This window comes from Camelus ferus, chromosome 2 (assembly GCF_009834535.1).
Source record: "Camelus ferus isolate YT-003-E chromosome 2, BCGSAC_Cfer_1.0, whole genome shotgun sequence".
NCBI classification, from domain to species: Eukaryota; Metazoa; Chordata; class Mammalia; order Artiodactyla; family Camelidae; genus Camelus; species Camelus ferus.
This window is the reverse complement of record NC_045697.1, coordinates 1,702,155-1,728,898: the sequence shown is the minus strand read 5'-3', so window position 1 is coordinate 1,728,898 and position 26,744 is coordinate 1,702,155. Positions and strand designations below refer to the sequence as shown.

Sequence of the window (26,744 nt, the reverse complement as noted above, 5' to 3'; positions counted from 1 at the left end):
GCACAGTGAAAGCCTTTAATGCCTCTGATCGGATCATGTCTATTCCTGTGTCTCCAGATGTTTTCAGATGAAACTGCTCCAAGTTCCCTTTAGAAAAAGTACTGCTCACGGAGCGCTAACTACTGATCTAAACCTCATTTGTACGTGTATTAACTCCTTTTTTCCTACACTTGATAAGGAAGCTGCGGCACAACGCCGTTCAGCCGTCTAGTGGGGTTGCTGGAGTCAGACTCAGGCCAACTGGTTCCAGAGCGGTGAGCTCTGAACCATACCTCACACCACCTCTCACCACCACGTGTCCCAGCACGTGCAAGTTAGAAAGGAAAGGAAAACTGAATCGAGCAGGGCCTCCTGGCCTTGCTGCCACTCACGCGCTCCGTCCAGCAGGAGAGATGTGGGCGGGCCCTCCTGCTTGCTCTCTCCTTTATGATGGCTTGGTAATAGGTTGCCAGCCTCAATCTTCCACGTTTTATTAAGTTTTTACGTAGCTACATACCTGCTGCTGTTTTTCTTTCAAGTACAGTATTTAGTCAGTCCTCCAGTGTGTTCTTCACAATAATACACTCCCATAAGTGGAGAAGCAAGAATATGAAATTAAGACTATGGTTTAGAGACTGCGCTCTTAATTGCTTCTCACTAAATGGTCTTCTTATGCTGACCAGAGCATTCTCCAGTTCAAGGGTCAGTAGTGGGCAGTGGACAGGCCACTAAGTCAGGTCCCAGTGGTCAGATCCATTCGTTCCAGTGTATAACTTCAACACTTATGAAGTCTTCATCTATGAAGTAAAAATGTTTCCCTAATCTAATGAGACAATGTATCAGAGAGCACCCTGGGGGGAAAAATGAGAAAACAGGATAGAGCCATAAGCATCATCTTCCTGACTCCCCAACTCCACACCGAAGATTTCCCAAATCCAGCTGAGGAAAATGCAACTAGAAAATGCAAGGGATCCAGAAGAGTGACCAAGCATGACTTTTATAAGGACAGCGCCATAAGCTACACAGACTTCCCTCAGACTGGCTCAAACAACTCTGCAAGAGTTGCTGATTTGCAGAGGAAGGACTGACTCTGAATTCTAAGATCCTGAGGCCTCAAGACAGATAAATGGCCGAATCAGGACCCGGTCCCAAGACCACTCATTTCAAAACCAAGCTTACCCATCAACTGCCGCATGGGAAGTCACAACGCGGATGCCAGCCAAGGGCAGGTCGACACACTGGGGTCTTCCGTCTAGCTCACAGTATCTCCCCAACCAATTAGCACCTAACAGACCTCAAGAAACATCTGCTAAATGGATGCATGGTGGAAAGGAATGCAAAATCATCTCCATTACTAACTAGGTTCACAAAATGTTGCTTTCATCCTCACTTCAAAGATATATATATTTGAAGCAACATTCACTATTGTCAGTGGCAAGGGAGCAAATATTAACCGGTATACACTTAAACAAGTGCTTTCAAGCAGAAATTCCACAATTCATATGTCAGGAGAGGAACCGGGAGAAGCGATCCTATGTGCGGTGCCTCACACCGTAACAAAGCACCACCGCAGTCCAGGAGGCCCGCACTGCAGTCACCACGCTGAGGCCCGTGCCCTGAGGTCCACGCCCAGGACAACTGCATGCAGGACAAAAAGGAGGATTCGGCTTGACCCTCTGACAGCGTCAACCACTTTCTCTGCTTTTGCTCATTCACAATACCGCCACTTTCCTTCAATTGCTGGACCATTTTTAATTGTATTTCCACTGAAGTAACAAAGACTTTCAAAATTTATGGTTTTACTGAAACAAAACTTTTCCTGAGTTTCAGTCCATGAGGGTGGCTTACTAAGTAGGGTTTGAGTTGCATTTTTGTTCTTCTGGGGAGGAGAAAAGGTGGAAAGCTTGGCAGAGCTGTAAGGAAGATTAAAATACCACAAAAACAAATAGGCAGTTTTATCAGAATTTAATGGTCAGGAACTAAATGTTCCTACTTGTGAAGTAATTGGTTCCGTAGAAGACAAATGATAAAAGGAAGCTTTGAAGATACTAGTCAGCCTGGGCTAATAAGGTGAGAACAACAGAGCTGCTGAGCATGCTCAGAAATACACATTCTGTACATGTCAAGGCTGAAATGTGAGCCACTTCTGGGACTTCTGAAGATGGTGCCAGGTTTTCCTGCCTAGGGCTAGGCAGGAAGTATTCAGAATCACAAGAACTAGTCTGAGTGAAAACCTGCCAAAGGTCTATTCTCTGAGGAGTAACTATGTCACTGAGGGAGACTGAAAACCCTTTATGCTATATGGTTAATTGTGAGCGCACAAATTTTTAGATGGTCTCACTGTCACAAAAACAGGGATATACTATCAAACGAAAAAAAAGCGAGATACTGAGAACAGTGTACTTTCAGCACCTCTTGGTGGGGGAAGACGAGTGCTAAGAAAAACCTCGTATTTGCTGGTATCTGCATAAACACAGGAATTCCACACGAGAAACCTGAAATGGCGGTTTACACTTGTAAGCGGTGAGGAGAATCTGGGTGGACGGAAGACAGAGACGGCTAGGAGAGTACTGTTCATGTATACATTTTTTTAGAGTTTAATTTATAGAAAGAGAGAAAACGGTAAAGACCATTAGGAACATGCACAAAGCAAGCACCCCGCGGGGTGAGCGAGCAGAACGCGCAGCGCTCGCGCCTCCAGCAGCACGGCGGCATCAGACGCGTCTGTAAACCTGATACTTTAATACACACTCTGTCAAGAATTTTAATAGAGTGGCTCTACCTTGATCTTACACGTGATAAAACGTAGGTTCTACGAGACTGTCCTGCCCTAAGGCAGCGACAGTGAGTTGAGTTGAGAACGGACAGGGTTAAGTGGGCCCTCACAGTCGGGCCTGCAAAGTGATTCTGTTCACCTCATTTATGATTGAGGATTGAGGATTTCTTAAATCAGTACTGGCTAATTATAACAGTATTTCGTTAAACCTACATCGGCCTCGATTCGGAGCGGCTACATACTTGCATCTGACTGAGAGCAGGAAGTCCCTGGCCTCTCAGCACAAAGGGACACTCCCTTCTCTGAGGAATCAAGGGGACAGGGAAGCACCTCCCTCCTCACCTCAGGGAGAGACAGGCCAAGTTTACTGCCAAGAACAGGACACAACAGGCCTGAGAGCCTGAAGCCATCAGGAACCCAGCCCACCCCGCTCACTCGGCGACGCAGGCCGGGTGTACGAGCTCGAGCTCGCGCGGTCCGAGCAGCTGACACTGCCGTCCGGCGCGCAGGCACTCGCACGGGGCTGACGAACCGCGCCTTTCTGACTTGACGTTGTAAAGGTCTCTGCAGCAGTTTAAATGTGACCCCTTCATTTTAAAGCAGGAACACTGAGGCTCAGAGAAGGGAGAAGACGGCCCCGGGCACATAAGGAGCCACAAGCAGAGCGCAGCAGCCTGTGTGTGTCTGGAGACAGGCTGAGGCCAAGTCTGAAGCCCACAGCACCGCCTACTGCGTGTGCCCCTGGACAAGCTGCTTATGTTCTCCCCAGGATTCAGTTTCCTAATCCGCAAACAGGCATTGTAATGGCAATCTTGAGGGAGGCCGTCAGACTCAGAAACCCTGTTTGGAGAGCACCTAGCAGAGTGAACACACATTAAGGGGTAGCTCTGATTACTGTCAGGCCTAGGACCAAAGTGAGTGTCCTGGCCAGGCCTATGGACATTCTATATGTGAGTAAGCAGCTTTTTATAGTTGGTGACAAGTAAGTGAAAATTTCTCACCTCTGTCATAACTACAACTGGTTTCAAAAATACATGAAAAAATAGTTTCTAGCATATATAATTTATTTCCCATTATCACCACCAACATAGGAACTTCCTGTGTTAATATCCGAGTAACCTCTGAAGCCTTTAAAAATTCCAAATGATATTTAAAGGGGAAAACTATGAAAGTTTCAAACCATATGGAAAAAATGGCCAAAAACAAATTTAGACAAAGAAAAATTATGCCTCAAACTGCATATACATGTATTAACTGTTACTTAATCAAAATGGTGCCATTTCAAACTATTGAGGTAGAGGGAAGAATTCAAATTCTGTAAGGCTTCATCCACACTGGGTCCACGATCCCACACAGCTTTTCAAATGCAACTGAAGTAGAAGCCAAAGGGTAACTTCATCAGATGTCTACTGAGTTCCTTTCCTACAATGCAGCTAATACAGGCCAGGCACTGTTCTTCAGCGAGTTCCTGCAAGACTCAACTCAACGCACAAAGACCTCCGCCCTTCAGGAGATGTATATACTGGCAGGGGGGGCCAGGCAGTAAATAAACATGATTAAGTAAATTGCATGGTAAGTTAGGAGGACGTAGTGCCCTGGGGAGGGGACTGGGAGGATGGGCAAGGAGGAGTCAGCGGCAACACTGAGTAGGAAGGGCTCCTGGAGGTGATACCACAGGTGGGGAGGGCACTAGGCACTCCAGGCAGAGACAGCTTGAGCCAAGGCTGATAGCGAGGACTAGATTTTGTTTGGGAGTGGGAGAGGGGGATAAAACTAAATCTGTTCATCACCATTTTCTTTAAGCATTGAGATACCGTGGTAAATAAGTAAACAAAGATACAAGGAGGGGCCACTCACACCTCACGTCCAATATGAACCTCAGTCCTCTCCCAGCCTCTTTTCCCTGCTTCCACTCAAACTCTTATAACTCATTCTCTGCAAAAATGTAATCAAATCAGGTCCTGCCACTGCTTAATTCCTATCAACGGTTTCCCGCAGTCCTTGGAATAAAATCTGAAATCTTGATCACAGCCAACAGGGACCCTCCCAGTTTGGCCCCCAGCCATCTTTCTGCCACACTGTCCCAGATACACGAGGCTCCCCGTCTGCACAAACCCAGCTCCTTCCTGCCTCACAGCCTTTTACACAGCTCTTCTCTCTGCCGACAATAAACTTATTCCAGCTACTTTGAGTACTTTACCTCTTATCAGCCAGGTTTCAGGTCAAATTTCACCTCCAAATTTTGAGACACCTTACCACCCTAATTAGAATAACCCCCATTCCCAGCTCTCTCAAATCACCGAGTTTTCTTTCCCTCCCAGGCGTTCCCTCCCTCTTTCAGAGCACAGACTCTGAAGCCAGGACTGCTTGAGTTCAAATTCCAGCTCAGCCATTTACTGGCTCTGAAAGCTTGGGAAAACTTCTTAACTTCTCTGGTTTCAGTTTCCACAACTGAAATAATGACGCTAACAAACGCACCCCTCATACAGTTGGCGCATGTAAAATGCTTGGAACAAGTCCCTGACACAATAACTCAAGTGTCAGTAATTAGTAGCACCACAGATTCCCTGTCTGTCTTGGAATGCTGGCATGTAACCCTCAAGAGGGCAGGAGACTCGCCTGTCTCACTCACTACTGTCTTCACAGGACCATGATCTAAAAGGCCCTTGATAAGCATAAACTGAGGAACAAAGACACATCCAGGTCTCACACTCCGGGCCGGCAATGCTAATCTGAGCCTGGATTCCAGAGGCATCTGACTGTGAGAAAAGCTGTCACTCAGCTTCACTCAATCACAAGCGACATACGACCGAGGAGACTCTGGGACAGAGCAGCTAACTCCACAGGCTCCCAGCCGCAGTCCACCACTCACTGGGAACTGCAGGCTGCAGATGAACACTCTGTGCCTCAAACTGGGTTTTGTGTTTTGAGTTACCTAGGTGTTACATTTCTAAGAACTACATCAATTCCCAAAGTTGGTATACAAAGCCAAAGCTGTATCTGTCTCTAGCTGACTGGTTTTGGAGACTCAAGCAAGTGTAACTCCCAGAGGTAGGGAAATAAAAGAAAAGGAGAATTCTAGACTTGTAGTACTAGAGTGAGACCCAGAAGGACAGCAGGAAGACCCAACCGAGCAAGTCAGGAAGCAGAGATTGACCAGACACATGTGAGTATGCAAACCTCTATGCAGATCTGATAAGGAAGGAAAAAACCACTCTGCAATCTGGTTGAACACTTTAGGAAGGACTGTCGAACACCACCAGCCTAAGACGAGAATGTTTCCTCTGAGAAAAACACGGATCAATACCAAGGAAATACTTTAAGAGTTAAAAATCAGTAGGATGGGAAAGTATTTAGTGATAAAAATGATCTTATGAGTAACATGTAGGACATGGCCAATACTTTAAGTTGTTAAAACAGCACACACGAAATTATACTGCAGCCACGAAACAAGGCGAGTACATAGTGACAGAGTCCACACAGCTAAGCAGGGCTTCTGCTAACTCTCCAGCACTCCGCAGCCCCTAGGCATATGTTGGGTAAGATAAAACCAGGCTGTTTGCCTGGCTCTTTCTGAATGGTCCCGAGAGCTCTGTTCTGCCCCCGTCACCTGCCTGAAATCAGTCTCCTATGGGAGGGCGGCAGTACACGAGTGGAAGACCCTCAGGTCCCAAAACAGCCAAAAGACAGTGATGCTTAATGGGAAAGAGGAAGGATTTGAGGTCATCAGGGTTCAAACTGCAGCCCACATACTCACTAGGAACATGTCCTGGGCAAGCTCACTATTTCTACCAGTTTTCCCTTTGAAGAAGGGGGACAATAATGAAATCTACCTTACAAGACTGATGAGGAGTGGACACAATATGGTCAATATGATGCCTGCTGTTACTATTATTTCAGCAATGAAGTCCTGGTCACCAGCCAGCACAGCCATGACAGCTGGTACCTGTCCCACCCATCAAGTCAGCTCTGTATTTTCACACAGGAATGAATACCAGAGAAACTCCCTGAAGCTACTGAGTAGACAGACATGGCGATTAAACAGAAAGCTCTAGTAACTGAATATTCTGATTAATAAAACTACCAGTTTTCAAAACCTGGAATAAAATAAATCATACTTAACACTAATAAACACTGAGCATATGAACGTTTGGTAGCTGAAATTTCCCTAGAATTATTTTATTTATCTAAATTAATATCAATAGCTCTCAAATATAAACCCCATTTTTAAAAAAATACCAAACAAACTCTTTGGCATTGAGGGAAACACTGAAATGTCTGCATATCCCTTTTGTTTAAAAACAAAAACAAAATGGCTAAAAATAAGATCTAACATCTGTATATGCATAGGTGCTTTGTTTTTTGTTTTGTTTTGTTTTGATGGGAGGAGGTAATTGGGTTTATTTATATTTGGAGGAGGTACTGGGGACCGAACCCAGGACCTCGATGAACAGGAGCTTTAAAAACCTTAACAACATAAGGCTATAGAAATTTTAGAAATAAACTCTTTTCAACGAGAGGTAAAAACAACTTGGAGGACGGCAGAAAACATTCACATCCTGCCAACTACTGACAGCTGACTTTGCCCAGACACCGTTACGTGTGGAAGACCCGCGTCAAGACACAGGGTGCAACGTTAGGCCGCTTTTCCACAAAGGAGACATTCGCCCAGCGGGGCCACCCTTGTCAAAGGGGAAGAGGAGTTTACCCCTTCCATTCTGTCATTTAGTACTTAGCTAAGCAATAACTATCACCCGAAACGAGTAAATCATTCATTCTTTCCCAGGTATGTTCTACTGTATGTCTAGGAAAACCTGGCACCGTGGCCTTGCAGCCTGACCTTCTAGGGTTAATGCAGGACAGAAAATGATCCATCTAGTCAAGTCTTCGACCTCAAGCCTCAAATGAATAATAAAGCGTTGTTTACTTGGGGGAGGCAATTCCACTCAGGAACCAAGAGCACGATATACTTCGAAATGATTTCTACACAACAGTTGAGAATATTTCTGAAAAAAACTATAGCATATTTTAACAAGTCAATAAAAACATAAAGCACTCTCAAATAATTGTAACAGCACAAATAAAATAAACACCCCCAAAATGTGATCCTTCTCGGAAATCCCAGTTGCAGGGCCTTGCTTAGAGCGAGAGCTCAAAAATCAGTTGCTAAATGAAACAGGAGAACACAATGTCTCAAACGATTGCCTGAAGAGTAAACCTGACATCGGAAAGGAAAGTTCACAGTAAAAGAAACCCCCTCCGATGGGTCAGGATTAAATATGAAGTTTCACTTCCCTTCTGGCTCACATTATCTTGAAAAGGAAGCAGAAGTATCAGCAAAATTTCCCTGCTTTGATGGATCGGAAGTGGCTGCTTTATTCGGCATTTCTCTGATTAGTAGGTAAGAACGAATGTTTTTCATATGTTTATTTACATCTGAAATTTCCATTAGGGTCTATTAATCTCTTTGTCCACCAACTTATCTATTGAAATCTTGACATATTTACTCCTAGGATTTTTTTTAAAGTATATACCTACATTGACCTTTTGTTGTATTTGACATTCCCATACTATTATCTTCTATATTTTTATTCATAAATAAGCAAGTATTTTAACATTTTACATACTTAGGTCTGCAAACCTTTTCCTTTGAATTCTTTTACTTTTAAAGAAAAAGTCATCATCCCTTCAGAGGCACACGTCTGACAAAATGTTCCCCAAAAGTTTCAGGCATTATCTCTGATAAACACTTTATTCTGCTCTATCTCTACATTCTCTGTAATTTTAAACATTTCTCCTGACTCCATCTGGAATTTATTTTCATGGATGTTTTCCAGCTATCTCATCGTCTCCCTGGAGACACAGGGGCGTGTCTTTCCACTCCCCACCACTGACTAACAAGTCAGCCCTGCGCCAGCAGCGCCCCCCTGCTGCCTCCTAATCCACACTACCTGACCTCGGGAAGGTTTATCACCTTTTCCACCTCAGTCTCCTCACTTGTAATAAAATACAGTCAAGTGACGTTCCAGAGTTGTTGGGGCAGTTAGAAATAATAAGCATAAAACATCCAGCACAGCGTCTGGCACGTAGTGGAGACCCTGTAACAAGGAAGTATTTTCATGCTCTAATATCTGACGAGAATGTAAAAGTAACAGGCCACACAGTCCACCTCATAAACTTCAAGGACATTAAGTTTAACCAACTAAAAGTTAAAACACATTATTTTAATTAAAAACAACATCCTATTATAAACTCATTTTATCTTTTTGTATTTTAAGTAAAACTACTGTGTTCTAACTATCAACACACGTACCACAGATTAAGTGGAGTGTCTCTAACTCAACCCCTAAACCAGCACTGTAGTCTAGCTCCCTGAGAGAGACTTGGGTGTGGCTTTGAAAACAACTCTGGGTGAGGCAACTAAAGATAAGCCAACCAACCATCTGTTTAAGTGAACACATGTAAGTGAACTTTAATGCACCCCATCCTGTTTTTATTTCCAAAATCCATCAGATGACACTGGTACAGAAAGAATCTGGCTTTGGTCTTCATCAAAATTCCCTCAGCCTCTCAGTGCTAGCTGACTGGTAACCAGGCTCAGTGCATGGCTAGAGTTCAGACCCTGGGGCAAGCCACCTGGGTTTGAGCCCAGTTTGCCACTTCCTGGGCTCTGTGTCCCTACACACATTACTTCGTCTCCTTCTGTGCTCAGTTTCTTCATTAGTCAGTGGGAATGATACGATTATCTACTTCCTCGGTTTAAGGTTAAAGGAGTTAATTTATGCTAAATGCTTCATACAGGGCCTGGCACACAGTCAGCAATAAAATAAATGGTAGTTATTATTACTGGTATCATAAACAGCAGCAGCACCTTTGAAGACTGACTGAGTATCTTCAAAAGGACACCAGAAGAGCGTTCTCTGACGGGACCAATTAACTGTCTTCCTTGATACGTGCCCAGGGACACACAGCACCACTTTCTAGAGTTCCCTCTCACAGCTCTGTGCTACCAATTGTTAACACCATCGCTCGGCTGCAAGCTCGCTGAGGTGGGAGCCCTTACAACGCTAACGCTCTTCCTTCTCACATCCCCACACAATGTTTTGAGCACAGGCCTTATAATACTGACTATTTAATATAAAACATATAAAGAGCAGTGAAACAAACCTTAGAAGTATACATTTTTGGCACCAAGGAACTTGAGAAGCCGCCCGATCACACAGATGATAAAACCGAGCGAAACGACTTTACCTAAGTCTCACATGCTTGCCAAGCTGTAGCTGGCTCCCCCTCGTACCAAAGAACACCAACGCACCTCACTCACTCCACTGACCCTCAAGCTGGGTAGAGTCACCTCATACTGAATATGCTTTTCCTAAGTTTTAAAACAATGCACAACCACTATTTCCATTACTAATAAATACTTGGAGATTTCAAGTAAGGCAAATACTTAAGAGGCCCTACCACTCAAATAAGATTTTCCATAAAAACAAATGTTACTTGCATGTAAGAAATACATGAAACCTCCAAGGGCTAAACAACAACAAAAACCAAAACCAAGAGAATGAAACTAGAGCTCTGAATCACTCACAAGAAGTGACATTGCCAGAGGTCAGTGCCCAAAGTCTACACTGGTAGAGGTAAAAAAAGGAAGAGCTGGTGTAAGGGGTACAGACAGTCTCAGGCGGAGTAACCCTGGCTTACAGCAGAAGTAAATACAATCCTCTCAGGAAAAACATCCTCAATGTTGATTCCTCAGGTTCTTCCACAGGTTAAAATCAACCAGAGATGAGGTCCACGTCAAAAATTCAACAAACCCAAAAACAATCTCCATGAGTGACAGTCATCAGAAAAGACCAATCACAGGTCCAGGCCCCCAGAGACGTCAGACACGGAATTAGAACACAGAACACAGAACAACTATGTACGAAATGTTTAAAATATAAATTAATCATAAATATGACAAGCCACAGGGACTATGAAAAATGAGCAGGCAGACCTGGAAAAGAAACCAAACAGAACTCTTAGAAATGAAATAATTTTTAAAAAATTAATCAACTAATGAATAGCAGTTTTGACACAGATAAACAGGAACAAGTGAATTAAAAGATAGATTTGAAAAAAAATTACCCAAAAACCAGCACAGGCAGACAAGGAGGTCCAAATTATGACAGCAGAGAAGTGGAGGGCAGAATAAGAAAATCCACTACACATTTACTGGACTTACAGGCAGAGATAATAAAGAGTAGGGAAGAGCTGATATCCAGAAAGAATGGCTGACAATTCTACATGATGGAAAGACGTGAGTCCACAAACACTAAGCAAAACAGAGATACCCGCACCTCATGCACATCATAACGAACCTGCAGAAGAGCCAAGGCAAACATTTTTTTCTAAAAGCAAACAGAGGGGAAAAAAAGACATCACCTAAAAAGGAATGACAGACTACTGGCAAACTTGTAACAGAAACCACAAAAGTTGAGAAACAAAGTATCTTCAAACTACTGAAAGGAAATACATCTGTCAATCTAGATTTTTATACCAAGCAAGAGTATCTTTCAAGAATGTGAAATAAAGTCATTCCAGATGAACGAAAACACAGGTACCACCTACAAACCTATAGTAAAGGAGCTTTTAAAGAAGAAAAAACAATCCCAGAGAAAAAAACAGAAGCGCAGTAAGAATTGTGAGTAAAGAAACTGCTAAACGGTTTCCCAATTTCACATGTCCGGAGCGCCAGACTGCGGGGTTTCTCCTTGAGGCAGAGGTGGAAGAACAGAATACGAACTGTGGGGGCTGGAATCATGGCAGGACAGGCATTTAGAAAGTTTCTCCCCCTCTCTGACCACGCATCAGTTGAAAGGAGTGCAGCCGAAACTGTAACCAAAGGAGGCAGTATGCTTCCAGAAAAAAATCTCAAGGAGAAGTATTGCAGGCCAACAGTAGCAGCTGTTTTGGATCAGGCTCTAAACGAAAGGGTGGAGAGATTCAACCAGTTAGTGTGAAACTTGGAGATAAAGTACTTCTCCCAGAATACAGAGGCACCGAAGACGGCAAGGATTCTTTATTTAGAGATGGAGACATTCTTGAAAAATACGTAGGCTGAGATGTCACTATTGAAATGGCATCACGTGAAGCTGCCCATTCCACTGAAGTTCTGAAATCTTTTCATCATGTGAATAATTTCCACATCTCTCTTTTATAATAAATTTAATGAAATCCAAACTAAAGGCATCCAGTGTCTCTAAAATTCAGGTTCACTGTACTGATAGAAACAATTCCAAATAAAAATATATAAATAAAAAAAAGAAACTGCTAAACAGGAAAGTAAATCTAAAAATATTTTTGAATAATACAGTGATGATGATGCTGTTCAATTTATGAGGTTAAAAAAATTAGACTAAAATACTGAACAATAGTAGTATGTAACTTAATCATTAAGTTTAACTGGAATTAAAGTATCTTAGTGTCTTTGGTTTGCCTGGTAAGAGAATATGAAATTAATTCCAGACTTTGATAAATGTGCATGGCAAAATTTCAAAGGCAACCACTAAAAGAGCATGATAGAGTACGTAATCTCCAAGCCAAAGGGGGAGAACATAAAAACAACTGGGTTGTTCAAAAACTGACACAAAACATACTGTAAAATGATAGAAAAAGTACAAATTTATCAGAATCACAATAAATGTAAATGTACTAAATTACGCCAGTTAAAAGACACATATTATACTGACTGTAGTTGGCTTAATAATGGTCACCAAAGATATCAGTATTAATCCCTGGAACCTGCAGCTGTTACTTTACATTGCAAAGACTTTGGAGATATGATTAAGCATGTGGGGATGATGAGACTATCCTGGATTTTCTGGATGGACCCTAAACGCAATCACCAGTATCCTTGCAAAAAGGAGGCAGAGGAAGACTTGACTATACAGACTTACAAGAAAAGGGCGATCTGACCAGGGACACAGAGCCTGGAGTGACACAGCTACAGCCAAAGAATGCTGGCAGCCAAAGAAGCCAGGAACAGATTCCCTCCTCTAGACCCTCCAGAGGAAGCACATCCCGTCAACACTCAGATTTTGGCTCAGTGATATTGATTTGGGGCTTCTGGATTCCAGAACTATGAGAGAAAAACTTCTCTTGTTTTAAGGCACCAAGTTTGTGGTAATATGTTACAGCAGCCACAAAAAGCTAATACACCCATAACACATAAGAACATGGCAGAACGTCTGAAAGTGAATGGATGAAAATCAGCGCACTAAGCAAACGCCAACCAAAAGGCAGCTGGACCAAGAGGACCGTGGCAGATAAAAGCACTTCTTTGGGATGGAAGAACCACCATAAATAATGATTCAAAAAAATTCAGTTCAACAGGAAGAAGAAAACATACATGCCTAACAGAACAGTATCAATACATATGAAGTAAAAACTGCTAAAACTCAAAGAAACTGACAAATCTACCACCACACTGGGCAGACTGACCCATACTGAGTAAATTAACACCAAAATACTGCTCAATTATTAATTTTTAAAATTAATTAAGAAATTAGTAAACAGAAAGAACAATGTAATCAAAAGTGACATCATTAGAAGCACACAGAAACTTGCACCTCCCTGTCCTTCCAAAATAATTAAATTCTTAAAAATACACATTCTTCTCTAGAGTACGAGGAACGTTTAAAAACAGCACCACATATCTGGATGAAATAAAGACAATCTCAACAAATTCCATAGAATCAGTAGCATACAAACCATTACTTTGATCACAATGCAATTATAACAAGTCAAAAAAAAATGTTTTAAAAACTTTGACATTTAAAAGCACACTTTCAAATAATGCCTGGGCCAAGGAAGAAGAAATCATGAAAATTTAAACATATCTACACAATGAAAATATTATACTTGGAAACTGTTGGCTTTACTAAAAACTACTTTTAGAGAAATATATAGCCTTCAACACTTCTATTAAAAAATTAGTTCCTATTGTTGGACAGTGAGATTTGCTTCCGTTATTTGCTATTTAAAAAACTAAAAACAACAACAACAAAAGAGTAAGTGACCAATTTCTAAGAAGTTACAAACAGAATAAACTCCAAACCATTTAGTAACCACGCTTACTATGCTTTATATATATGATTTCTAATCCTTTAAACTACTCTGAAAGTTACATTGTATCTTAGAATATCACTACAAATGTCCCGATCACCTGAGGCTTTAAACATAAACCATATATGCCCTTTCAGGAAAAAAAAATGTACGTCCTGTAAGATGTAACTCATGTATTCATTCTTATAAATACCATCCAGGCTTGACTTATACTGAGAATAAAGATGATGTCACGGCTTTTTTCACAGCACAGTGAAATCTGGGGTCAAGAGATGAAATAATGTACAAATAACTCATTTTATGAGAAAGTTACTGGCAACCTTCCATAGTTATTGTCAGCAAAATCTGCACTATTTTCATGAAGATTGGACTTCACCCTAGGGCATTATGAAATAATCAAAATGGAAATTATCCACTAAGAAAAAGTAAAACAGACTTTAAAATCACTAGCTTCAGGGGGAGGGTACAGCTCAGTGGTAGAGCATGTGCTTAGCATGCACAACGTCATGGGTTCAATCCCCAGTACCTCCATTAAATAAATAAATGAATGAATGAATAAACAAACAAATAAATAAAGAAACTGATTACCTCCCCCCTCAAAAATAAACCAAAAAAATGAATTAAAAAAGAAGTATAGATTTTTTAAAAATCGCTAGCTTCAGTTTTATAAAATAGAAATGATAAAAATAACTGTGGGCAAGTGATATGAAACATCTCAATGACCTGAACAGCTCTAACAGGGATCCACCTCATGCCACTACAGAGAAGGCCCTACAGGAGTTCCCTGTAGTCATCCTCGTGGGCTACCTCCCCGTCCAGTCTGAAGAGCCATGAGCCCTTGAAGCAGGACCTCTGCTCTTATCTTTGATTCCCCAATGTCCAGTGCAATGCCTCGGCACACTGAAGCCCTTTTTAAAAGTTCAGTGAATTGAGGAGGAAGTGGGGGGTATATATGTATAGTTTAATGAATTAAGAAACCTCCTTAATGTCATTTCTAATCTAGAGACAAAGAAAATCCATACCATCATCGCTTGACTAAAATCTGGAAAAGAAATGTTTCCTTCAAGAAATTCCCTGCTTTCCAAATCAATCCATCAGTCAAACGCCCTATGCAGAAAATGGTGCACATTCAATATTTCAGACATCCTAGGTCAGTGACATTCCTGGTGGTTATTCTGCCAAAGAGCGCTGTGCTTCAGTTCCAGGGACGATGCTCAGAATAAACCAAGACAGAGTATCTGGCAAGGTGGGGTTATTAAGTTCCCCCTAAGGGAGCAGACTAACTTCACATCTCTCCTACTAAAGTAGACTCACCCCTAAAGGGAGCCATTCCATGAGACTCAAGCACCGTTTCTACCCTCCCTTCTTGCCTGAGGCTCTATGCAGTAACAACTCGGTTAATGGTATCACCTGGGAACAAGGCTGGCCTGTTAACTAAAATATTCTTAAATCTTAGAAAGAATGGCTTAACCACAAAGTTCCTGCAAACTGCAAATACTGTAGCTGTAACAAACAAAACTATCCCTGCACAGAGCTTTAAAAAAAGAGAGTGGGAGTAGCTAGTAAAGAGGGTTTTTTTTCTATTATTGCTTTTCTGTGCCTTTTCCTCTTAACATCTGCTTCTCCCTCCTCTGTACACTGTTAAAGGAGGAAGGGAAAGGAAAGCACTGATAGCAAACCTACGTACAACACACATTCAGAAGCCCTCTCACCACGGGCCCACAACACCTCTAGTTAGGTAAGATTCGTACTACTACTATTCCTATTTCAACAGAAGAAAAAGATGAGTTCAGAGAATCTCACCAACTTGGCCCAGGGCTACATATTCTGAGTGCCACAACTGGAACTGCATCCTGACACTACGTCCCTAATACCCCAACCAACAGTTGACAACTGACTTTAGTGAAAATAAAATTCTTAATGCAGCATTTGCATTTCTACAGCTTTTTTGACATTCACATATAAAATTCATGTGTGTACAGTTCATTGGGTTTCAGTACATTAACAGAAATGTGTAACCATCAACACAACCTAATTTTATAACATCTTCAACACCCAAGAAGAAACCCCACATACATCAGCAGTCACTCCCCATTCCTATTCCTCCCTCCCCTCCAGCCTTTCTCTGGCTTCTTTCACTTAGCATGAAGTTTCCCAAGTTCATCCATGCATAGCACGGATCAGTATTTCATTCTTTATTATTGGGTTTGTTTCCACTTTTCGGCTATGAACATTCATGTCAAGTTTTTCTGTAAATGTATGTTTTCACTCAGCATTTGCATTTTCAGAGAGTTTTCACAACATTCTCTTCTTTGCATCTTATAACCACTTCATTTTGTGTCAGAGAAAACTGAGACTGGGAGCAGTTAAGTGACTTTATCACCCACTGCTGGGTAACCCTCAGTGAACCTGCAGTAAACTCACACCCTCTGGCTGAAGACTTGTTCACTTCTTACCACCAACTGCTTTGTCTCCTCCACAAGGCATTTTAGGCAGTAGCGTGCAGATGAGAAAAACTCCTTGTTTAGGTGAGGAGCTCCCTGAATCACTCTCAGTAAGTCGATCAATGGGGTAAATTTAAACTAAGTCTTTCCGAATAAGAGAAAGGGAGAACCAAGAGTCTGAGACAGGATATTCTAAAGGTCCCTCCCAAGTGGGGGCCTCCTCCTCCCGGTGGAGACACTCAGAGCTACCATCCCAGGGTGCTGCAGAGGCACACAAGGGGCCAACCTCCACTGAGGCCAGTCACCGAGCGCGGCCTGGGCAGAGCATAAACGCGCGTGTGCCTGTGGGTCGCACCCCTGACACCAAGCGCAAGCTCCCAGCCCTGGGCCCCCAGGCCCCCGGGCCCCAGCACAGAGCAAACTGTTCTGACACAGGTACGGGATCTGAGGAGCGTACGCTGCTGTGGTCGATTATATAAACCCCCTTCCCAACCTCCCGAAGCAGCTCGGAGGCTGACAGTATTTTTGGTAATGAGGTTCAGGAATATGGTTAATAACTGTATTTGTAATACATAACAGCCATTTACTGACAGCTTACTGGATACCTTTTATGTATTTAGTTCATTTAATCTTCACAGTAACTGCAAAATAGGCACTATGATTACCTCCACTTTCTTATGTGGTGGAAACACGCAGTTGGTGGGAGTATAACCTGGTATAACTCGTTAGGAGGGTAATTTGGAAATAGCTATGGAAACTAAAAGCACCAATATCCTTGACCAGGTACTCTCAATTCTGAGAATGTATCTACAGATACACTTCACAGTGCCCAAGGACAGAGATGCAAGAGTATCAACTGAAAAAGTTTGTAACAGTTAAAACTGGGAATCAAATCTCAATACAGCAGCAGTAATAAATTATACAATATCCGTAAAATGAAATACCTGAGACTATGAAAGAGAATGGAATAGATTCATGTGTGCTGTTACTGAGCATTCACAAAGACGTATTAAGGAGGAGCAAAGTGGGTTTCGTCATGTGTAATACTTTATTTTTTAAAGGAGGTCATGTACATACCACCGTTCTGGCTGTGTGCTCTTGGGCAAGTCACTAAACCTGTCGCATAGCTTCTCATCTGCAAAATGGGTAACGATGCTTCCCACACAGTGCCTGATAAAAATTCCTGCAGCTATCACTGTGACTACTTCATGATTATTTAAGTATGCTGCTACTGACAATAACTCTGTCACCATTAGACGGGCTCCCCAAAAACCTCAATTTCACACCTGTACTCCCCAGTGCCAGGCACTAGGCGTGCAAAGGGAAACTGGAAAACAGCACCTGCTCCGGTCCCTCGTCTAGGTCACAGCCCACGAGGGTTTTCTCCTCCAGAAGTCTGGCCCACGTGGCCCGCCCCTTCAGCAGCTGCCATCAACAGGCAACAAGAAGCCGTGTGCAGTGAGATGTGTCTCCACTGCCCATCCGTTTCCCTCCAGATGCACACAGGTTCAATCTCTGACGAACTGTCACCTCCTCAGAGAAGCCTGCCTTACCCCCATGTGAAACAGGCCCTTGCGGCATCATCTCTCTGCCCTCACCCTGCCGCCATGGCCTTCACGCATTATTCCTACCTGATACTACAGTGTTTTGTTATTACCTATCTCTCATTCTAGAACGTAAGTTCCCCAGAGAGGGGGATGTGTCTCAACCTCTGTGCGTCTCATTCCTGCTCTGTCCACTGTGCCCAGAGTTGAACCCAGCATATTAGAGGTGCTCAATACCTATGTGTGAAGAGACAGGACTGATATGCAAGTTAATAAAAGCTACAGAATGGAAAATATTCTTGCAAAGTAACTTATTTTAAAATGACTGTTGCCATTTTATCCTGGAAGAGCAAGTTCTCAAGTCACTGTTCAGTTAAAAATTAAGTGGCCTGCAGACTCCAGTCCTATTTTATTTAAAATGCCATCTTTTTCCTATGGAGCATAAATTCATATAAAATCGTACCAAATAGGCTCAACACTTTTAAGCTAACAGGGATCAAAACCAGTGTCATACATTAGTCATAACAATTGCTTAAAAAGGTGCTTCTGGGATAAACAAAGCTCAAAGGGCAGACTGAATTAAACTCGCCTCCCTTCATCCCTGCCAGCCAAGTATCCCGCCTACGGAGGGTTAGAGAAAACATTAACTGCTGAACAGTTTTGTTAATGTTTAATGTTATGCTATGTTAAGAGTCCTAAATGTTTTAAGGAGCCATGTGATAGCTAGTAAGCACTGAATAAACTAAACAAGTATTAGCAAATTTAATCTGCTACTTAACCAAATCTTAGATTCAGCTTTTAAAACCTTACAAGACAGGAAATTCAAACGAGGACATCCCTTCTCCTTATCAAAATAACCTGCCAAAGCATGGGGGAAGATAAAAACAAATTGATTTCTAGGATTCAAACATAAACTGTTTCTGTTGGTGGTGTTGTTTTAGTGACTTTAGCTTCTCAAGAAGGCTAGGAATTTAATTTGTGTAAAAAGAAAAATGGTGCCATTCACCATCTCCAACACAGGAAAAATTTTAAAGTCCTACTGCTAACATAACAGAACAGAGTTTAAGAATGTTTATAGGACTACATCATGATTCAGAACCCATCAATGAAAAATTTACAATGTCTGGAATCCAGCAAAGAATTACTTGATGAGCAAAGAAGCAGGAAAATATACCCTATCGAGGAGCTAAGTCAATCAAATCCAACCCAGAACTGAGAAAGAAGTTACAACTGGTGGACAAGATCACCAGAACAGGGAGTACAACGGTATTACGTACGTTCAAAATCTCAAACAGAAAGATGGAAGATATAAAAATGATACAAACTGAACTTCTCAAGATGAAAGCTACAACATAAGATAAAAAACTACACTGAACAAGATTAACGGTAGATTAAACACTGTAGAAAAGAGAGGAGTGAATCTAAAGATAGAGCAATAAAAAAACAATCAAAACAAAACACACAGAGAAAAGACAAACAAACAGAGCATCCATGAGCCATGGGGCAACTTTAAATGGTCTAACCTGAATGAAACTGGAGTTCTTCAAAGAGGTGACATAGAGAAGAAAAAATATTTCTTAAAAAATGGCCAAAATTTTCCCTAGTTTGATGAACACTACAAACCCACAGATCCAAGAAAGCTCTCAATGGATCCCAAGCACAAGATACACGTAAAAAACTGTGGAACACAGAAGCACATCAAAATAAAATTGCTCAAAACCAGTGATAAGGAAAGTCTTGAAAGCAGCCAAAGAAAAAGACAACGCATGTAGAAGAACAAGATACAGATGGCAGCAGACTGCTTATAGGTGACACGAGCAAGACGGCAGTGAAGCAGCATCTTTAAAGGGAAAACTGAAAGACTTTAGTCCCACGGTTTTGAGTTCCAAGTCTTTGGGTGCAAATCTGTAATTTAGTATAGCAAGTTTCTGTCATTTCATCTGGCAAGATTAGCTATAATACACACAGCATCGGATTTTTTCAGTACAATGTTTTTACACCCAAAAGGCATGAGATTAACTGTTGGAGGTGCATTCAAGAGAAGTTAATGCACCATTAGTAATGGTTCCTCTCTCCTTTCTTGCTCCCAAGTATAATCTAAATATAGGATAATAAATCACACACTTGGGCAGCATCTACCGCTTACAAAGTACTTTTTCACTTAATTTCATACAAACTCTCTGAAGTAGATAAGGAAGGTATGGTCATACCCATTGCATAAATGGGAAAACTGAAGCTCAGAAAAAAGAGAAGTGATTTGCCCAAGGATGTGAGGTGGAGGAAGTGGTGGAGGTGGGGGTAGGAAAGGGGCCTCACCATTCCTTAGGCTCTTCCTCTAGGCCAGGTATAATGCTAGCTTAAGATTCACTGGGGGGGGGGGTATAGCTCAGAGGTAGAGTGCATGGTTAGCATGCATGAGGTCTTGAGTTCAATCCCTAGTTAAAAAAAAAAAAATTAGTAAATAAATAAACAAACCTAGTTACCTACCCCCCTCAAAACAAAACACACACAGAAAAGATTAATTTGGCAAAAAGAGTTACACAGCTATGTGTAACCAGCCCTTTCTAACTCCAAGTAGCTCTTTCTATTAAACCACAGCTGAAATATATTAAACTAAAGGACAAATACAAAATATAAAAATTCATTCTGGGATACAACTAGAATAATGATGTTGAAAGTTCTACTCAAAGAAAAGTAAAACAGATTCCTTAATGAAGAAAAGAATAGTATTTCGCTTACTATAAAGGACAAGACCCCCAACGACTGCCCTACAGCCAACACCATGTGACATCTCAGGGTAGTGTTTCTCCCACACAGCTGCTCACTGCAGGCCGAAGCAGGATGCAGTAAAAGAAGGTCCACTGGCAGACGAAACAGTTCAGTCCAGAAGGCAGATACCTAACTGGACCTAATAATAAAATTTAGACTCCAGGCAGAAATCAGCAAATGCCCGACCTCCCAAGCCAAATCCAGCTCACTGCCTGCTTTTATAAGGGCCACAAGCTAACACAGATCTTCAAAGGCTAAAAAAAATTTTTTGGAACATAAATAACGACAGACATGAAATCAATTTAAATTTCAGAGCCCATAAGGAAGGTTTTATTGGACAGTTATTGATTCATTTACGAATCCTCTATGGCTGCTTTCATGCAACAGCAGAACTAAGTAGCTGAGAGATTACACAGCTCTCAAAGCCTGAAGTATTTATTATCCAGCCCTTTACAGAAAGTTCGCCGACTCCTGCCTTAAGGGAACAGATGGGCCTCTAATTTTGCCATGAACATTATTTCTGAAAACTAAGCTTTCTGAAAATTAACTGAAGATCACTACTGCAACAAATAATTCTTAAGGACCTGCTCTCCCCCAGGCACCGTGCAAGCCTGGGGAAACAGAGCACTAGACAAGGCTCAGCACCTGCCCTCACGGGGAAGCCCAGGGCCCACGGGTATAGCCAAGTGACTAAGTAACAGGATGAAGAAAATATACAGACGAAGGGCAGTACAGCCTGGTGGCTAAGAGTATCATCTCTGGGGTTAGACATCCTTGGTCTGAATCCCAGCACCACCATCTCCTATGGGACCCTGGCAATCACTTAAACTTCCTTGGTTTTCTTCAACTGAAAAAAATGATAATAGTATCTACGCAATAGGATTGTTTTAAGGATTAAATGAGATAATATATAAAAAGTACAATGACTAGCATACAGCAAGTGTTTAAAAAGATGAAAATTCCAGTTTAAACTGAATTTCAGGAATTCTATGTTACCAGCTAAATGGTATCCCTATTTTTCAACAGTCATTTAAACGCTGCATCCAATGTGGGTAAGTAACCCCACCTTCACAGACGGTAGTCCTGGGTCCACTGCAACACTAGTTATGCAAGGGACCACTGTTCTAAGAGCAAGGCCATAAAGCAGCAGTTCTTAATCAGGGAATGCATTTGAACCACCTGGCCCAGGGTCAGGATTCAAGTCTAGGTAGGATCTCTGTGTATGTGTTTAAGCCGCTGCCATAAAACGTGGCTACAAAAAATTTAGTCTAAAAAAACCTGCCATTTCTCCTTCACAAAATGCCATTTTTTCTTTGCCCACTGAGTCCAGCTTTCAGTATCAAGTTTAATTCTACCTTCTTTATGTAGCCCTCCCTGATGGCCTTTTATTTTTAGCTGTCATTTTCCTAACTGTGTGACAATTTCACAAAGACTTAAAGAGACCAATCCTAAATCATTCATTCATTCCCCACATACTTACTGGGCACCTACCAGGTGTCATGCTAAGTGCTCAAAACACAGTGGGAAGCGAAACCAAAGTGCTATAAGAGATGAGACTGGAGATGAGGGAAGAGGACAAACCTTGAAAGCCTAGTCCTGGAACTCGGGGCTGACGGGCCATGGAGAATCACTGAAAGCTCTGACAGGGAAGTGTCACAGCCTAGTCTATGACTCAGAACTCATTCTAGCAAGAACACAGAGGGGCCAGCTTAAACAGTGGATAAATATCCACTGCCTTAATGGAGTATCATTCTTGTGGAAGCAAAAACAAAAGTAAACAGACAATCAAAACTGAAGAACAGAAGTGTCTGAGTTAGTGAGTGACAGGGAAAACCTACATTAAAAGGGCAGTTAAGGAGGATTCTTTAAAAGACATTTAAGCGGAGTCCTGAAAGGTGAGAAGGAGGGGTGTAAAAGCACTTGTTCTAGGCAGAGGGATCAACATGCAACTCTCCATATCAGAAACGAGCTAGGCAGGCTGCAGGAAGGCTACTGAGAACGCAACATACCTGAGGAAGCAGAACGGCAGGACGGGAGCATGACAAGGAATCCGGATTTTGTTCTACATGTAACGAGAAGTCATTGGGTTGCTTTGTTTTGTTTGTAAAATTACTTATTTCATTGTGAGTGCATCATCCAATTACATGAGTCAAAATCTGAAAGACTTATAAGGTTATACAGAGAAAAGAAAGTCTTGTCCCACCCCTGCCCAACAGCCTCATAGTTCCCTAGAGGCAACCGCTTTATCTGCCTTTGAAGGGTTTCAGCAAGACAGAACATGATCTAATTTACACCATGTAAGTCACCCTAGCTGCCAGGTGGAGAGTAAGCAGGAAGAAAGGACTTGGGGAAACCAGCTAGAGGCTGCTGCAGCAGTCCAAGGGAGACAAGGCGGCTGCTGGGACCCAGGTGGTAACAGTGCGGATGGGACAGAAGGGCTGATTCAGGATGTATTCTGAAGGCAGAGCTGACAGCAAGAGAGCATTAACAACTATACTTGTAGGCTTCGTTTTCCACACACTATAACCTATGAGTCTAATATTTTAGATCTTAAAGCTTAAATACTCAGGATTCAGTGAATATGTAGATTTATAATGAGTGAGAGAACAATAGGAAACAACAGAAAAAGATTACTAAAATGGGATGTTAACAACTTGACTAATAATGAACTTACTGTGTCTATATGAGTCAGATGATTTTATCTCAGAAATAGCATTTATGAAACCAACCCCAAATTATCACTGCAATTGAGGGATTGAAATAGCAGCTGTTCAAAAAACTTAAAATGTAAAACTAGTCTTCAACACCTGTAGCTGTTAACTACCACGTAACAGAGAAGGCTAGTCTTCTCAATAGAACAGAATTTCAGAGCATGACATCACACCCCTGTGAAGTACTTCCTTCCATTCTGATAATTTTAAATGTACCAGAAAATTCTCACCAAATCACAGTATAAGAAAAAAATGCCACTACCGGACAAGACACTTGTGTTAAACAGTCATTAAAAGCAGTCACGTCTTCTTAAATAAAGTATGATACAACCACGTAAAGAAGCACAAAGCAACTGAAAGAAGGAATGAGAAATATGTCTATATTACAGTCTGGCATGGATGCCAAATGTTAAGTGAAAAAAAGCATGATGGGATCACAGAAATGCAAGTCAAACAACAATGACATACCACCTCATATCTGTTAGGATGGATACTATCAAAAAAAAAGAAAACAAATGTTGGCAAAGATGTGAAGAAATTGGGACCCTTTTGCTCTACTGGTTGGAATGTACAATGGTTCCTCAAAATTTTTTAAACAGAATTACCATATGATCCAGCAATTCTAATAATGGGTATATACCTCAAAGACCTGAACGTAGGGTCTCAAAGAGACACTCGTATATCCATGTTCATAGCAGCACTATGCACAATTGCTGAAATGTGGAAACAAACCGAGTGTTCAACGAGGGATAAATGGATAAGCAAAATGTGGCATATACATACAAAGGAATGTTATTCAGCCTTAAAAACAAAGAAAATCCTGACACAGTCTACAGCATGGATGAACCTCAGGAACATCATGCCAAGAGAAATAAGTCAGACAGAGAAAGACAGATACCATATGATTTCACTTATCTAAAAACAAGACAAAAAAACCAAACTCATGGATACAGAGAACAGACTGGGGGAGGCAGTGCAAAATGCGTGAAGAGAGTTGAAAGGTAATCCATAGGGAAAAGAAGGAATGGGTTACAGTCAGCCTTACATATCCAATGCTGCAGAACCACGGGTACGGAGGGCTGGTTGCATCTCGTTTTATGTTTGACCTTGAAAGCCTTTTAATATTTTACAAAATTAGAAAACAAAATTAAATTTAAAAAAATCAATTCCTTAGCCACTATTTCATAATAACTATAAATGGGGGTATAGAACCTTTAAAAATTACAAATCATTGTATTACACACCTGCAATTTATATACTGTTGTACATCAAATACACCTCAATTTTTAAAAAAGCAACTCCTAAATGTCGAAAGCAAAATAAAAAACAAAAGACTACTACACATCTAGTGGAGGCAAAATCATGGAGTAACTATTCTAAGTGACTTCAAAACACAGTAATTTAACTACATATTCCAAATAAGGATGCAAAAAAAAACCCTCTTAAACAGTTTTTATTAGTTGGGGGTAGTGTTTGTATTATTCTTCTGATACTGAAATGTGTGTACAGTGTCGGATAAAACAATGAGTAATTAGAATCAAGATATTTGTCTTAGGGGAAAAAAGATACAGGTGTAAGATCAAGAAGGTTAAACACAACTCTGTCAAAGTGTCAGTAATCCACGATGTGTGTGCACTGAAAAGACCTGGAAACAATGATCAATTTAGTGGTAATGAACAACCTCAGGGCACAGACTATGATTACTAAATACTATTTTTTCATTAAAAGAAATCAAAGCTCCTTGGAAAAAATGGACAATTCCAGGGCTGGGACAGAAAATGTGTAAGATGAGTCTGGTACAGTTTGTCATACAGAAAGAAGATCAAACAAAGACTATTAGAGTTGTGTCCAAAGGATTTAGGAGCCAATTTGAACAAATTCTTACTGGACAATGATGCAATAATTTGAGTATCAATAAGGATCTACAATGGACTGAACCATATCAAATATGTTTAAATCCACGAGTTCACAATGACACAAATACATGTACAGAATTCACTGGCTACTTCTGGAGGATGCCAGCTTATTATTTCCAAAACTAGTAAGAGAGGAATTAAGCATTTATCCTCCATTTCCTAAAAGAGCTATAATTCACGGTAACTAAATTACGGAGGGGAAATTTCTCTTTATAGAAATATTCCAGCTAATAAATGATTAAGTTATATAATTAAAATATCAACATTTTTCAATGCCTCAAGAAATACTGACTCTAAACACTGGCAAGAAGACTACTCATCTTTATCTGCATACTAATCTATAAAGTCTTCTTGACAAAAATAAATCCAACCTGAATCGGATCACGCCTTAGATCCAACCAAATTACAGTAAATGTACAGCAGATTCTGTATAGTTAACTACAAAACAGAATAAAATCCAGACTGTGTGTAATTCCACAGGACAAACCATCAATTTGAGCAACAAATAAATTACAAGAGATAACAAAAGATGGAGGAGCCTACGGATTAAAACAAGTTACAATGTACGCATAGCATTTGGGCCCTGATTCAAACTGTTAAAAAAATAAGAGAGAGAGAAAATCAAGAAAATTTTAACACTGGTCGGATATTTGATTTTTCCAGGGTTTTTTAAAAAAGCATCTTTTAAAGCATTTCAATATTTACTTTTCTGACTCAGTACAATGACTACTTGAAAGAACTAACCAAAACCTAATCATCAAGAGAAACAGCTTTTATAGTAAAAGCAGTAACACAAAACTGAATACCAAACAAAACCTTGTCAGTATCAGACAATATCAAAGAGTTAAAAGAGAAAATGGTTAGCTGTAGTAATCAGATTTTGGAAAGGAAACGATCCCACCTTTTGGAGCCTGGATAGAATTTAGGTTCCTGTCATTCGGTGAGCCTCTGGAACTAAAACCACACAAGCAGTAAAATATCGTTTGTCCTGCCGTAAACCACATCAAAACTCTGAAAAGCGCTCTGACTGCCAAAACCATCCACTTCCTTAAAAAACAACTTTACTGTTCTCGTTTTCCCCACAGTCAGTCAAAGGGGTATATTACGATTTTGGATTTAAAAAAAATTCACACGTGCGCTGGCATCTGCCCATTAATTAAAGACTCCATTGATTACAATCTCACCCTCATACAATTCACCCTCTTTGCCTGGTGCACCCTCCCCTCTCTGATGCCTGCTGAACTCCTGCTCGTCCACTCTGACTCATTTTCACCTGGGGCCTTTACTGATGTGTTTTGCAAAGAAGACAGGGTGGACCTTTCAGCAGCGTATTTCCTATCCTCATTAAGATTTAATCAATTTTTCACATGCAAAAAAAAAAAATCGTTCTGTAACTCTCCAGCACTGCATACACCTATCAGGTATGTTTCTGGTTCTTGGAGATACGACAACTGCTTTATGTCATTTAGGCAAATTCAGATGGTCACACCACCAGC

At 41.1% G+C, this 26,744-nt stretch overlaps 1 protein-coding gene, 1 long non-coding RNA gene and 1 pseudogene across 2 annotated transcripts in view; 2 read left to right on the top strand and 1 right to left on the bottom strand.

Annotated features, from left to right (window-relative positions):
* The window catches only part of ADD1 (adducin 1), a 74,810-nt gene that overhangs the window by 47,188 nt on the left and 878 nt on the right, over nt 1-26,744 (bottom strand).
* Nucleotides 1,238-8,461, top strand: LOC116667614. Its single transcript, XR_004324524.1, has 3 exons — nt 1,238-1,303; nt 6,096-6,104; nt 8,450-8,461. It is a non-coding gene; the product is annotated as an uncharacterized LOC116667614 (long non-coding RNA).
* On the top strand, nt 11,531-11,985 carry LOC102516121 (annotated as a pseudogene).